This window comes from Dermacentor albipictus, chromosome 6, assembly GCF_038994185.2.
Source record: "Dermacentor albipictus isolate Rhodes 1998 colony chromosome 6, USDA_Dalb.pri_finalv2, whole genome shotgun sequence".
In the NCBI taxonomy this organism is placed as follows: Eukaryota; Metazoa; Arthropoda; class Arachnida; order Ixodida; family Ixodidae; genus Dermacentor; species Dermacentor albipictus.
The window spans coordinates 124253864-124270476 of record NC_091826.1 but is presented as its reverse complement, the minus strand read 5'-3'; the positions used below and the strand labels follow the sequence as shown (position 1 = coordinate 124270476).

The 16613-nt window shown below is 44.3% G+C and overlaps 1 protein-coding gene and 1 long non-coding RNA gene across 3 annotated transcripts in view; both read right to left on the bottom strand.

Moving 5' to 3' along the window:
- The window catches only part of pip (heparan sulfate 2-O-sulfotransferase pipe), a 161955-nt gene that overhangs the window by 33738 nt on the left and 111604 nt on the right, over window positions 1-16613 (bottom strand). The gene's annotated exons all lie outside the window — the stretch shown is intronic.
- Window positions 7171-15295, bottom strand: LOC135899467 (uncharacterized). Its single transcript, XR_010563621.2, has 3 exons — window positions 15007-15295; window positions 13383-13519; window positions 7171-8261 (listed from the first exon to the last, which is right to left on the bottom strand). It is a non-coding gene; the product is annotated as an uncharacterized lncRNA (long non-coding RNA).

The window sequence follows — 16613 nt, the reverse complement described above, 5'->3', positions numbered from 1 at the left end:
TGCAGAGACACCTAAACTACATAGACCCGGTTATGCAGTTCACGTATGAGTGCTATGCTCGAGCAGGCGGCGGGCCGTCGCGAGGCCGGCTACCTCGTCCTGCTTGATGTACAGGGCGCCTTCGATGGGTTGCTGCACCCTACGATCGTCAGTGCGTTGCATGATCTCGGCATCACCGACCGGCTACTCCACTACGTGTGATCCTTCTTGTCTGATCGCACGCTTCCGGTGCGGGTTGGAGGTGCGGTCATCCGGCCACCCAGTGTGTTTTTTAGTGTTCCGCAGGGCAGTGTTTTGAGCCCCTTTTTGTTTAATCTTGCCCTCGCGCGACTTCCGGACTACATCCCAAAAGCGACGCCGCACGAAGTACGGGTGGGTATTTACGCTGACAACATCGCCCTCTTTGCGACTGGCCCTACTGACGTCGGCTATCAGGTGCGTGCATCCGTCCAGACTGCAATCGACGCGTTGGAGTAGTACATGGGAAGGGTTGCCCTCCAGCTGTCGGCGACCAAAGCAGAGGCACTGCTGGTACACCCACGAGGCACGCGAGCACGTTCCGCAACGCCACCGCTGACTCTGCGCCGTTGCCCTCTCCCGTGGCGCAAGAGCGTCTGTTGCCTCGTCCTGCAGTTCGACTGCGCGTCAACTTCAACGCGGCCGTCTCCCACATCTGCAAGCAATCAAGGAAAGGCGCCAGCGCCGCGCGCTCTCTTTTCGGGCGTGGACACGGATGCACGCCGCAGCTCGCATTGCGCGTGTACAACTCTGTGGCCCCATCGAAGGCACTCTACGCCCTCCCGTATAGTATAAAAGCCACACCGCAAGCTTCATCGCTTCAGTGGGCAAGGCAGCAGCAATACAGGCCAGATGTTCAAACGTTGTCTCTTCTTCATGCAGCTTTTCACCGGCTTGGCAGCATTCCCGGAGTATACTACGAAGGCCTTCCTGAATGCATCACCGCTCGCATGGCGTCCCACCCTGATGTTCCCGCATGCGCGCGATGACTGCCCCATCTCCGCCCTGGAAGATAGTCATGGTCTGTTCACCGCTGGATTCGACAAGATACTGACCTCTGCCATCAGTGACGTCAGCCTGGATGGTGCACGAATGCGAGTTACGACGCCGGCTCCGTTCAGTATAAAAGCCACGCCGTAGCTTCATCGCTTCAGTGGGCAAGGCAGCAGCAATACAGGCCAGATGTTCAAACGTTGTCTCTTCTTCATGCAGGTATGTTACCTTAAGAACGCTTATTGTATTCGATCTGACAGCCGCTTCTTATTGCTGATGCCTTGCCCACACGAATGTCTTTCTGCATATATTTCTGTATGAGCTGATCTTGTTTACTGCATGAGCAGCCTCCTACTGAGTGGCGATATTGAAACAAACCCGGGCCCTACAAAACGCTCCACCACTCAAACAGATGATTCTGACTCTATGATATCCGAAATTTTCGCATCCGCAAAAACTATGGGACGCTACAGCACCATTCCGTAACAATGGTTTAGTGGTACACCTCAGGTACGACCATGCGTTTGTTGATAATCAGCTCTACAATTGAGATGTTGTTTCCAACTCTCTTGTAAAAGCTCCTGACCGCACCACTCACCATCATTTACCGCTCTCCCAGGGGAACAATCCTTGACTTACCAATGACAAGTACGATAAACTTTGTATATTAAATCTTAATGCAAGAAGCCTATCTAACAAATATTCAAGCTTTTCCTCTTTGGTGGCATCACATTCCCCACATGTTATCGGTGTTACTGAGACCTGGTTGCATAGCGACATTTTTGACTGTGAAGTAACTCCCCCAGGATATAACGTCATAAGAGTAGACAGGAATGCGGGCAGAGGCGGAGGCGTTGCTTTGTTTTTGCGCTCTGACCTACAGTTTTCTGTACTACAATCCTCACTTGAAATCGAGACGGTCTGGTGTAAGGTGCACATTAATAAAACAAATGCAATCAATTGTGTGCTTCATCGACCTCCCAGACATACCTCAAATGAAATAATGATCCTTAACGCGTTCATCCAAGAGCACGGTTTTGGCTCTTCAAATTTAATCTGCATGGGGGACTTCAATGTACCTAACGTTTCGTGGGCTTCATTATCGATAACTGCTGATAACGTCCCTCTTTCTAGAGAGTTGCTTGAATTTCCACTATCCCTTGGATTGAAACAAATTGTATCTAACCCTACTAGATAGTCCTCCATACTAGATTTGATTTTCCTAAGTGCACCGCTCTTTACAAGGGGCTTTGAGTGTGAGATTACGGACGGTATTTCCGATCACCAAGCTGTTATTACTACTATTAATCTTTGTTTCATGGCGCCACTATGAATATACCAGTTTTTACGATTATAATCATGCAGATGATACGTCCATACTAGATACATTAAGCATTTCATTCGACAGATTCTCCCAGTTATGCACTACCAGTGATATCAATGCTATAGTATCCCATTTTGAAAACATTGTCCATACTTGCATAAAGCGCTATGTGCCATTAAAAACAAAAAAGAGCAATCTAGACCTTCCTTGGATGACAAGGGAAATGCTGCATTTGAAGCGTCGAGTAGCCAGAGCACGTCGGAAGCGCCAGATGAACGCCGAAACAAGTGACCAGTTCCCCTTTACGAAGGAAGAACTCCGTCAAAAAATGGACGCAGCTAAGAACTTTTATTATGAGCTCACTCTACCTAATTTAGTTAAATATAACCCACGAAAATTTTGGAGCTCAATTTCGTCAATGAAGAACACCACCCAGACATTTCTATTATATGATTCCGAAGTAAGCGATCCGGGACCTATTACTAAAGCATTCAATGAATATTTTCAGTCTGTATTCCCACAGGACAATGGCGTAATTCCTCCCTACTCCACGACAACTAACATGTCCTGTGCAATTAACAATGTTACAATATGTAAGCAAGGAGTCCTGAACCTTATTTTAAATATTGACACCAAAAAAGGCTGCAGTCCAGACAATGTCAACAATGTGCTCCTTCATCGTTATGCGCTTTGGACGTGTCAATACCTCACATTGATTTTTGAGAAATCTGTACCTACTTGTACAGTTCCTTGTTCATGGAAACAGGCTAGAGTCATTCCATTGTTCAAATCTGGGCAGAAACAATCTCTTCTAAATATAGACCCATTTCGTTGACTTCTCATGCATGCAAACTCCTTGAAAACATAATTTATAAACACATTATCACTTTTCTCGAGTCTAATAACATTTTATGCAGCACTCAGCATGGATTTCGTAGTGGTTTTAGCACAGTGACTCAATTAACTGAATTTACATGTGACATCGCTTTTGCTCTTGATTTAGGTCATCAATTAGATGCACTCTTCATTGATTTCTCCAAAGCATTTGATACTGTACCACATCCTAAACTATTACATAAACTAAGCTTTATCCTTAATAACCCTCTTCTCGTTGACTGGATCCGTAGTTTTCTTTATGATCGTTCACAGTATGTTTCTTTTAATTCATTCAACTCTCCTGACGCATCAGTATCTTCCGGTGTGCCCCAAGGTTCTATTTTAGGGCCATTGCTTTTTTGCTTCGTATTAACGACATTCCAAACTCTGTTTCAGTAAAAATTCGGCTTTACGCTGACTACTGCGTTCTCTACAATGTCATTTCTTCACCTAACGATCATAACACTCTGAATCAATCTTTTATAAGTTTTTTGTGAATGGTGCGAACTCTGGCAAATGAACATTAACTTCAAGAAAATAGTCGCCATGTCCTTTCACAAGCATGCTAATTGCTCAAATTTCACTTACTCCAATAAATACACTTTTCTACAGCGCGCATATGAATATAAGTATTCAGGCTTCCTTTTCACTCCAAGATTATCCTGGTCAGAACATATTCTAACATCTTGCAAAAAACGACTAAAAAAACTTGGTTATCTAACCCGAACTCTACGTGCTGCCCCCAAAGAAACTAAACTCATTACATACAAAACACTTGTAAGACCTATTCTTGAATATGCGTCTACCATATGGAGCGCTTACAAAATTTCGGACATCCACAAAATTTAATCTGTTCAGAAAAAGGCGGTTCGTTTCTTATACCGCCGTTATGATAGAATGTTTTCACCGTCATCTCATCTGAATATGCTTGGTTTAACCCCTCTTTCCCACCGTCGTCACATTAATTCTCTGAAACTTCTACACTCTATTTTACTCTCCACATTATGCTTCCCCTAACACATATTTGACCCGTGCAATGCCCCTAATCACGAGAAACAGCAATGACTTAAACTTCTCCGTCTTTTTTGCTCACACCAACACTTTTAAATACAGTTTTTTTCCTTGGACAATTGAACTCTGGAATGACCTGCCTGGTGCCATCCGTTGTTTACCACATAGAGAATTTGGGGATGCTATTGAATGCTCCCCTTAGTCATGTTACTCACGTATGGTTCTTTTGTATAGTGATTTTCTTTCTCATATTTGTATTCACCCACTCCTGCAATAACCCTTCTGGGCTGCAGTATTTGTGAATAAATAAATAAATAAACGCTCGAGCGGCGAATTGGAATGCTATTGACATGGCGCACCGTACTGCGGTGCGAGAACTATACGGCCTCCCTCGCTCCTCTAATGTAGGGGCGACACTCGCGGAAGTGGGCAACTGGCCGCCATCCCTTCGTGCATGAAAACAGGTGCTCCACACATTGAGTGCCTACAGCGCTCACCACAGGGCCAGCGGCTCGTCTGCAGACTCCACTCCCTGCCGAACTCGGGAATGGGCAAGCGCGCCACCCGGTTCTCAAATCTCATCGGGTCGTTGCCACAGCTCGCCTCCCTGCCGTTCTACTCCTGTCTAATCGACGTGAACATCGCGGTGCCTGGCGTCGCATCAAAGCGCCGAACTGCGGTGCGCGCCATGACAGTGGAGATCGCCTCCCTACTGCACGAGCGACTGGCAGGACGACTACTCGTCTACACCGATGGCTTGGTGATGCCGGTGCTGCGGCTTGCACGGCACCGGACATCTCGGAAACGAGCCAGTGCCAACTGCGCTTTCCGCGACGTCGACAGTGGCTGAACTCGCCGCCATTGATCTCGCTGCCGACCTCCTTTTCGAACATTCGGACATTGTGTGAGCGGCTATTCTCACTGACTCTCGTGCGGCGCTTTGCATGCTGGCCAGATACTACGCCGGACTGCCCCTTGTTGTTGTTCGAGTTGGCTGCAAGCTGCGACACAACGTCAATCAAGGTTGCGACCTGGCACTCTAGTGGATACCTGCACCCATGGGAGAGCCAGGCAACGAGGAGGTGGACTCCCTCGCCAAGGCGGTGTACGGTGACAACACCCTCTAGAGAACTAGGAGGTGTTGACGGTGAGCGCTTCCCCCTCAGCCACTTGGTTACGAGCTTCGACGCGGCCAATGCAGCGGTTCTGCGCAGCCTCACTGCGCAACCTCCCCATCGGCACGTCGCAGAGCGAACACCCCCGCGCCTGCTCTCGCGTGCGGGCCTCTCTCGGGCTGTCTGCGCCTTCTTTCTCCGCCTGCGCATCGGCTGCTACAAAACAGCGGCGCGTACACACAGGCTCCCGGGATCCGTGTGGTACACCCAGGCTCACGCGTGTGGTAGCTGCGACGGCGTGGAGACACTGGAGCATCTTCTGCTTCACTGCCCGGCCTTCGGGACCGAGAGGGAGGCTCTGTACGCCTCCTACCGCCGATGTGGCCTGCCATCCACCACCCTGCAGTGCCTACTCTTCCCCAATGCTCACAGTTCAATCACCACAGACGTGCATTTTCGGCATTGTTGGAATTCTGTGAAGCATCACACCTCAGAGAACGGCTGCAGGCCCCGAAAACGCTTACCTACATTATGTCTTTTTTTCAGTATTCCGGTCTCTCTCTTCTTTTTAGCTGCGGTCTCTATCTCCATCATCTTTTTCTCATCATACCCCTTTCGCCGTGTACACTCTAAAAATTTTAACACCCTTAAGGGTGTAAATGACTTGTCCCATGGGTGACACCCTTTTGGGTGTATTGCTACACCTCAAGCAAAGGGTGCAAATTAACACCCTACAAGAGAAGGGGTGTTAATATGACGTCACCTCGCCTATGGGTGTAAAGCTAACAACACCCTTCCTATATGGGGTGTAACAGAGACACCACCCTTTCAATATGGGTGTAGCATGGACAACACGCTTCTAAAAGGGTGTTATCCCTGCAAGTATTTTAGCGTTCACTACAGCCATGTGGTTAATGGGCAGACTAGCTGTTGTGAATGCTGCCTAGCCTTAGCTACGGTACTACCTTGTTCAGTATGAGCCAGAATCTGTGAGGCGTCGTCATATTGCGCTTCTGGTCCGTCATGTGGTAGCATAACGTGCGACCCTTTCAGGCAAACAATTGAAGGTTTCACCATTGCAGCAAGGCACACAGGCCATGCTTTTCGTAATCTTCCTCTGCAGTGATAGTACACTGCCGGTCGGATGCAGAGCGCAATAACAATGCGCGCTGCACTAAGGACACAGGATCTCCCGCACCTTGGTGCACCAGTACTTATAACCCCGTGGAAACAGCACACAGCCAAAAGCATAGTTACATGCATTTCAGAAATAATTAAAAACCTCCACTTTTCTTGGTCAAACATTTTCGCAACACCAGCTCGACCAGGAGGGAAAGACACCACAGCTCGTTGTTGTAGCTCATATTGAATGCAATAGAGCACAAGCAATGCATGGATTGGCGACGGTAACAAGTACAGTACTACAGAAGCATATGTTTGCCTGTCAAACAGTTTTTTGCCGTTTTAAGCACACATTTTACACCTCTATTCATCAAAGTTGTCATTTATCGCCACGGGATGCTTCTACTACTACTTTGACACATGACTTAAAGGTAGCACTCAAAGCCAAAGAACAAAGTGCTTCCACGTCGAATCATGTTTCAGCATTTACGAACAAAACAGCATGTGTAGCTGTCCTTGCTGTTCAATATATAAGCATGCACTATTTCCTGAAATATATGTATGCTCCATTTACTGAAAGAGACCTGCTTATACCCAAACACTTCGTTTATTTTTCACCATGTGCTTGCATTGAATATTGCAAAGGCATTGTAAGTTAAGCTACCAGAACAACAATCAGCTAGTCTAAGGTTACGTAATTGAACAACATCATTGTAAAATTTGTGACGAAATGTCAGAAGTATTTATTTCATTCAAGAGAAATGGTTACATAATAATGTTTGCACATTTTAAAAGTAAAAAGGAAGATGAGTAAAACCATACCAATACAAAGACATAAGCACCGAATAATGGCACAGGCTTGCTCAATTAAATTTTAAGCAGAACAGTTTTTTTAAATAACCTCACTACTAAATATCACGTTTTCATTCGAAAAGCACTGCATCCTATTATAAAGCACAAAAATAACCGGTCACATAAGTAAGAACAAGTCTGAGTGTGTCTTTAACACAAGGATAAAAAGTTGGGCGAGTTGGTACAGTAACATGATCTTGGATTGTAGCGCGAAGTGGCATGGACACAGACTAGAAGCAGACAGGATGAGCGCTAACTCTCAACTAAATTTTTGCAAGCTAGTCTCTTATCAAGTATACCTGTAGGCATTGCGACCATTGTGCTCCCAAGATCCATGAGGCATTAGTCATTGCAGAGTTGTAAGGACATGACAATCCTAGGATGATTATGTTCTTGAGGCTTTTTTTCCCCACTTTCCATCTTTTGAAACGTGTATACTTTAGTCATGAATACAAAAATGCTACAACTGGCATGTGATAAGTTTTGCATCTTATTTCCTAGCAGCTCATAGAACCAAGCCACGATGACAAATTTAAATGCTGTTACCTCATCAGACATTCAAATTTCTTAAACACAAACAAAACCAGATAGGCATTAGAGTGAGCATCACTTAAATACATTACACTGGTTTAAAGTTATTGCGCCACTTTGTGCCAGGTAAAAACGTTAGAAACATCAAAAATGTTAAGATTCTACGGCCAACCGTGAAAACTAAATAAAAAAAATCGTTAAGCTTTCTTAAACGGGTACAGGAGCTTTACAACTAGCCGTCTTGGTGATGGACACGCAGATAGATGGGCAGCCATTCCACTGAGACGAGAATGTTGAGGGCTTCGCATGGAAGACTGTGAGACACTGCAGAGTAGTTCTTGGTCCACATGAAGGAGGTTGCTTGCATACACGTCTGGGCCACCATACTGAATGCATGGTGTTACCGGAGCTTTTTCCCCCTGCATTGTGGTAAAAAAGCATGGTTAAGTTTATACGATATTTAATATGCAAAAAAAAGAGGCGAGACATGCAGACAGGACACGAGAGTAGAGAAGTGAACATGAACGCGAAAAACATGAAAAATTTCATTAAATCGTTTTATTAGATAAAATTTTTATACTGTGTGTCATTCATTATGAAGGTTCATAACCGCAGCACATTTAATATATAAGCAGGTAGAATTATCAGCTTGGTCAGTTTGTACAAGCTCGTTTGAGGCAAGAAATCGAGTTTCACAAACACAACCTCAACATTCTTGATTGAAAAAGGAACACTTCACATGACATGCAGTCCTGTGAGTGGAAATTGCACAGTTCAAGAAAAACAAATTAAAACTCACAGACCGATCCTGAAAAAGGAATAAGCACCTGCTACTGCAAAAAGCGAATTAATTGATAGGTTTTAGTAGCACAAGGGCATCTTTGGCCAATTAGCGCCAAGCCTATACTGCAAAAAATAAACTTAGTGCATCTTTACAAAGCAAATATATAAAGATGACTAATGCCTCTCTGCACTACAGTTGCTTTGCTCTAGCGTGAAGTCATTTTAATGCATGCACACGTACATACACATGCTACACCCAAGTGTAACAGCTGCAGAATTAAAATTGGGCATCAACAAAGTCGCAACATTTAACCATTGATCCCAAGCTGTACTAGTGACTGGAGGTAGTACCAATATCGCCAATGACGAGTTGCACTCTTTCTGCCCGATGTTATGCTGCTCGTATTGTCAAAGATGAGTTACAGTCGGCATTGAGGGAAAGCTGCCCACAAGAGCAGCTCTTATTTTTGTGTTATTTCTAACCAGAGACCAATGAAGTAATATATTTTTAGAATGAGAATGACGCCGAAAAATTGAGTACGTAAAAAATTTGGTGCATTTTTCCGGAATTAACTTGGGGGTTAACGGCTAAAGCGGCAATCCAGACACTAGAACAAGTTTTGACATGTTTGTTACCAGTGAATGCTAGAAAATATGTTGGCATTCTGTAGTTTTGTCCAACAATGCAAAAGGGATTCTTAATAACTGATGAAATAAATGGAAAAGTATCATGAAGTATATTTCGTGAATGTAACGCAGAATCACTCAACTTCTGTTACTATATAATCTCCACTAGATTAACCTGCACTTTCTGAACTAGTTCAGGAGGTGCTGAATTTCACTCCTCATTCCACCAGTTCAACGTGGCAGCACCTGCACGTTGTGATTCGTTTTACTTAGTGCAGGCTTTGTACAGGGCGAGTTCACAGCATTCCCTGCACTTGGCCGAAAGGTAGTGCATGTTTACGCAGCAGGTGTGGTGCCGCTTCTGCACGAGTGAGGCGCAGAAATCAGAGTTTCATACAATAATTACTAGAGGGAACTCTGACGTTAGTGTCCACAGGAGATCAAACAAGAACGGCTGTAGCAGCATGGAAATTATGGGAAGTACATGGATTTGCCTAAACTTCATCTGTTTGGCTTCAAACGGCTTTGTGACTTTGTAAACTAGTCATTCTCAACAATATACTGTGTAATAAATAAATAAACATGAAAATCGTCCGACGACAGGATTCAGACACAGGAACTCTAGAACAGAAGTCTGATATTGAAACCATTAAGCCACGGAGGCTTGTAACGACAAGCGAGTGCAACGCCCTGATGAATTTATCGCGGGCATACCAGTGCCTTGAGACGCTTGGCGCCCTTCGATTTGGCTACCTGGACAAGCTCAATCGTTGCAATTAATAGCAATTGTGCGTGTTGACGCCGTCTTCTGCACTTCGAAGAGTATAGACTGCGCTGAAATTTACGGCAATGAGATTTATATAGCGTATAATATACGAAGCCACAAGAACGTCTGAATTCACAAGCACGATTATCCGACAAATCCATGTGCTTCCCATCATTCCCATGGTGGTACGACTGCAGCGCCAGAGTTCCCTCTAGTAATTACTGTAAGAAACTCTATGGCAGAAATAACCGAAGTGCCTCGCATTTTGTTCTGGAGTAATAAACTAAGTTTTGCTGGTCCCATAAATCTTACTGGTCATTAATTCCAAGTTTTAGTGCAGTCACATGTCTAGTAACCAATTGTGGTATTTTGCATAAACATTGCAAAGCCAACTGTGGTGAATGTTCACCCTGGTAAATTGTTTATGATGGAGTAGCATAGACTATTGAAGCAATCTCTGGAAGGCAAGTCAAGTAATTTTCTTATTAGCAGCCTCTAAACAGCATTCCAGCTTATGACACATGCACCTCAGATATGCAAATATTTCCTTGACTCAGCAAGAAGCGATGCTTCATGTTCCACGAGGCTACCTCTATCAAAGCAGTATTGGTGCTCTCTAAAAACAATGCCAATGCATATTATCCAAATATTTTTCAGGGGCAACAGTTATGCCTGAAATCATGCTAGATTAGTTTTTTTAAACACATGCTCAGACCATGTTAGAAGTGCTTCTTAAAATCCTCCTATTTATTAGACTAGTCATATATCTGTACACAAAGGCTACTAATTAGGTCCCATGCTATATCATCTTAACAAAAACTTCACTTAGTAATACACTAGCTATGATAAGATTTGAGACCACATTGAGATACTGAACAAGGTGAATTCATTATTTTTAAAATGAAGCTCCTGTTCTTCCAAAGGAGAAGAAAGGATACTGAGGGTCAAAATTTTTCTGAATCACAGCTGGAAGATGCCAGGGAAGGCACGTGGAAACTTATTTGTAATTTTCTATTTAAATGTAGAAATGATAAAGGGAAATGAAAATGGTAAAAAAAACAACCAGGCATGGGGGGAGAACGAACCTACAGCCTTTGCATTAGGCATCCGATGCACTAACCACTGTGCCACCGAGGCAGCATTCAACCGTCCACAATGGCCCCTAAGATTGTCGACGCTCGAACACGGCAGTAGTACCACAGTGGTTAGTATATCACATGTGTAATGTGAAGGTTATGGGTCCGTTCTCCACCCACAGGTGGATATCTTTTAATCCACTTTCACTTACCCAGAATTTATCATTTCTATACTTCATATAAAAAAACTTAACACATGTTCCTGTATGCTTTCCTTGGCCTCATTATCTGCTGGCTTCTTCCAGTTCTGTTACTTCCAACACTTATACATATTCTAATCTGGTAAGTAAACAGTTCTGCATGATGCTGGAATACAATATAAACATTATTGCATGGCAGTGTTATGTAGAATGCCTTACATTGCCCAGGCAAGGTGTATTTATGTCAATCTGAAAAAAAAACCATTTCCACTCTAGGCAGAAATGCTGTGTACTGCTGTGTGCAACAGGGTTTAACGAAAACAACTTGTTCAGAAATAAAGCCACCAAACAACGAGGAAACATGAAAACTAGATGAAAATTGGTGCAGTTGCATGTTAAAAATTTAGCACAGCAACAGATAAAGACATAATGAAGGAAGCGCGAGGATGGTTTATTTTGGACACACGAGGCAATATACTTGAAAGATGCATATGAGCTTACACGTGGAGAAATATTGTTTATGTAGTAGCTAAACTACGAACAGGCTTAGAACACACTGATACAAGGTGTCGAGCATGTCAATCTTATCATGCCCTTAAGTCAAAGAAACATGGCTGTTTCTCATGATTCGCTACACATGGCTGGCTTACACAACTTAGCCACTTCTATATATGCCTTGTAATTACCAGGTGGTCTGTATAACACATGCAAGCTTTAAATATGTACAACTGCAACGTAGCTGGACAGCACCAAGGTAATGTCGTTTGCCATCGTTTAGAGGAAGTGAAACTAATTCTTGCATTTTTCGTAATTAGGTAATTAGTTAACAACGATTACTTAACTGCTCAAATATTATATTCAAAGCAAAAGTGTCAGTGCGAAAATTGTAGAGCACCCTGAAAAATTCCCAATCCAGCTTTCTACTGCTCAATAGGTGCAACAAATGTTTCTTTCAAGCTTGAAAGAAGCCAGTGAACACATGCAAGTGCCGTGCAACTAACCGCTCGTGCACCTGAACACCATTTGGCTCCTCCTTTCATGCTTGAAAAAAAACTTTTTGAAAAGAATATTTTAGAAATTGATTAATTATTGACTACGTTTTAGGCAAAATGCATGAAATAGTGTGACTGCCACCTCCATTTTCGGCGACATGAATTGACTCCATTTTCATGTCCAAATCCAGCTATACATGGTGCGTGTTTTGAGCTGGTTCTGTAATTTAGGCTGGTTTTGACTAATTGAAGCTTCGCACTTTAATAATGGAGTCAGGTTAAAAAGAAATTGGTACATAAACAGTCGCTGTCAGTACTCCATACTCCTTTAACTTAGTGCAAAGTGCTTGTGAGCCAAGAAGTTGGTAGTTCTAAGCAGTATTTCTCATTTTGACCTAGTGTTATAGCGCACTTACTATGATGCCATGCTGCTCAGTCATGCTGGTCCCAGCTTCAATCTAGGCCATGACAGCTGCCCTCCAATGAGGGTAAAATGCAATAACGCTTATGCACTTACATTCAGGTGTACATTAAAGAAGGCCAGGTTCCCAAAACTTCAGGCTGTGACTTTGGTATGTAAAAGCCCATAATTTAATTTTAATATCTAAAGGTGCTTTATTAGGAGCAGGGGCATCATTTTGAGCTTTTACTGCACTGCCATGGCACCAAGAAGCTCTAAGTAAATAAAACAATTTCATGGACAATGTACATATCTTGCAAACATTTACAAACACTTCTCTGCATGCACCTCTGTTGCTGTTATATTTAGATCCGTATGCCAAGGCGGGTTATGATGTTAGAACTTGTTTCAAACTTGTTTTTTTACCGCTTTAAAGTTGTTGGTTACCTTGCATCTCATTGTGTGTCGAACGCACATTTCAGTGCATTAATTTCTTCAGAAAGTGAACTCCTCTTTATTTATTTGTGCATGCAAAAAGGGTTCAGAAGAACTGCTTTCTGAAGGTCTGTATAAGAACAAAAAACAATTCTATGTAGGCTGCACAAAGAGAAAGGATTGGTTTGTAAATATGTTATTTAGTTCTTAAAAAAAGAGGCAGCTGTCAGTATTCTGTTCCAAAGTAAAAATTGGCCCTACCTGGCTCTGCTTCAGTTTCCGATGTTGATGGTCCATTCGGGGGCACTCAACTGATAGGCTGCACTTTGGCGATGTCGGGTGTGCTGTCACCAGGCCCAAGGTCGATCGACAGCCTCACCAAAAGTCGAGTCCAAACGCTATAAAAGAAATATCTTATCATTTTGCTATCAGTTTTGTCATCTTGCGTGTTTCACACACGGCCGTCAGTGGAATATTTCGTCACTTGGATACTGAAAGAAATTCAAGCATTTTCTGGCAGCCAAGCTGATGATGATGATGTGTGGTGTTTTATGGCGCAAGGGCCACGTTTGGCCAAAGAGGGCCATGACAAGTGGTAATGTTGACGATGTATTATGGAAGATGTAACTTGGCTGTAAACTGGCCTAAAAATTGTCGCTGTAAAGTGCGTAAAATCTACGTGCTATAAAATTATGGCGATGACTAATGACAAATAGTATGAACATTAAAATCCATCGTGGAAGAATGATGCAAAATAGAAAATATACAGGATGGTAAAATTACTTGGAGCACTGCTGCCTCGCCAGAGCCCTTGAAACACAAGGGCCTAGAGGCATGTGCTATACGAAAGAGCTATCACAGCAGCATCCTCTGAAGAGAGGACGGCAGCCAAGCTGAATACACAGTAAATGGAGAACATTAAAGAGCAAATGCAGTTGTCACATTAGATTGATCAAGTACAGCAGAAATGGAAAATAAATCAGTGATACTCTGTTGGCTTTGAATGCAAGAAACGTAAAAACAGGAACTTGCAGCCACGCCAAATTGAATTTCCCGCGTTTGCTACACCTCACAAGTTTGGCATCGTCCGGTACTCGGGGATAGTAACCGCTTAAAATCAAGATGAACGAGCGTCGGCATAAATTAACAGGATACTTAACCAGGCAATATTGGCGCATAAAACAACTCACGTAGCGAAGCTACTGTCAATTACCCGATGACGCATCTGCGGGCGAATTCAAAAAGGAAAGAGTTTCACTTGTTTCACGCCTACTAAGCTAAGACAGAATTCGAGTTTCTTACTAAACTATACTGGATATTTACGCTCCGAATAAAACGCTGGACATTTTGTTACGTCACATTGCATACGTATGAAAGTGAGGAAATTGCTTTTGTTGTATTCTGCCCAGACGGCATGCAGCAGCTACCTCTCATGCAACAAAAGCATGAAAGTGGTACTCGTGACACCGAAAACAAGCATATACAGCGCCAACGTTACGCCCCTTGGAGTTGGAACTAAGCACGATAAAGCCAGTTAGTTTTCTAGCTTTCATAACGCCATGAACACGCCCAAACATCGAGCGAAACAACTCTCTGCTCTCGAAAATTATTACCGCTTCCATTTATATACTTATCGCTGCCACAAGCAAAAGTCAATGGGCTAGCTGTCCACAAGCCGCAGATTAGACTGACAGCAACATATTACGGTAACGTAAAACAATTTCCACGCTAACTTAGCAGCCGCGGTGTGCTCTAAATGCCAAATTTAAGTTCTCGTTTGCCGCTCGAAATTCACACCATGATGACGGGCACTGCATCTTTCACATGAAATATTGCACGCTTTGCGCCGGAGCTCAATAGGAGGGCGAAACGCATTTGCACGTACCTGAAATCCGCATGCCGGAAAGCCGTTGACGCTTCCGAGAACAGGGCGCACAGCCATACACCCGTACGGCGGCTTGACTTGGACGTGAGGCACTTCTACCAAACATTTCACATGCGACATGCTTCACACCGATTGCGCGAACACCAAAAAATGACGCAGGCCGCATTGCGACGCCGAGCAGACGTGCATCCACCGATGAGCTGCGTGCGCGGATTGCAGAGAACAAAGCCATACAAAACGTTAGGCGCGAGAAGATGGCGGCTCTCGTTGCGAAGACGAAGCGAACAAGCGAACGAAGCAATGACGCGCCAATGAATGTTGCCAACTGTTGGTTCCGCGTTATGCCGGCGGTGGTGGCTTTAGTGGCGTGTGTTGCGGCTGTCTAATTTTTTATTTCTTTTTCCCAAACAGTATAATTAAGATCAGTTATTTGTTTGAATTTTTAACTGTGTCATTTGGCATTATCTTTGTCTTTTTATGCTATTAAGCGGCCAATTAGGGCCTCCCAGGTTCGCGCGCGCCAGCTGCGCGCGCAAATCTCAGAGGCCATAAGACAACTCGTTAGGAGATGCCGTTCTTGTCGTTAACGTTTCATCATCGTTTCTTCAACTGAGATAGGTAGTGTCCCTTTTCCCGGGGTTGGGAGGGGGCGATCAAGACGGCATCGCTCCGCGGGGCGCCGAGGAGTGGGTTGGTGTTGGTTCTTATCGCGAAATTCGCGAACCCTGCGATTTTTTTTATAACGTAAGCATTTCTATACTTCTCCAACAAGAAAAAACATCCGTCCGTCAGTCCGTACCACACGATACGTTTCAAAATAGAACCCGCAACAGCGAGTGAATTCACCTTCGTGCTAGCTCTCGCTTCAACGCGACCGAAGCGGCGAGAACACTGCGCTCACGAAGCTCTCAGCTCATGCCGCACTATGCGCTTTTCGCAGAACACTTTCAAGATAGGTGTACGCGCGTCTGTTTTCAAAGCGAAGTAAACGGTGCGAACACAGCGCGGGAAGGTTTCAGCAGTGGGCACACTCTGTCCACAATGCAGTTCGCTTTCAAGATACGGTTCGCGCGGCCGTGCCACAAGCAGCCGCCGCCGGAGAACGGTTGATAATGTTTCGGCGCGGATGAGGAGGGCTAAAGAGCGATAACAGCTCAAAACGAACGGAACGTCACCAGCGCGCCTGGCCCCGCCACCTGCAGTACTTTGCTTGCGCCGCCGACCAGAGCAGCTCGTGTCGCCGCAGCGCTGAAGCTTATACTTGTCGGCTCAAGTCTCATAACATTGATAACGACATGGACTGCGTGTAGATGAGGAAGAGTCACAATGCTTACGCACACTTAGACAAATCCGAGAGGAGTTCCGGTGTGATTTTTTTTTTTTACCGGAAATGTACAGTCAGCGGTGGGACCCAGAGTTGACAATGCCTGTAAGAGGGGTGCCAAGCTTTTTTTTTTTTTGTGAGAGTCTTGCCCAGCTCCCAAAGATCTGCTCAAGCTAAGACTTGCTGATGGCTGTATGGGTTTTTTTTATTGTCGCATGCCCTCGAACCGCCACAGATCCTACAGTGTAATGGCATTAGAGCAGTATTCACGTGCAAAGGGAAA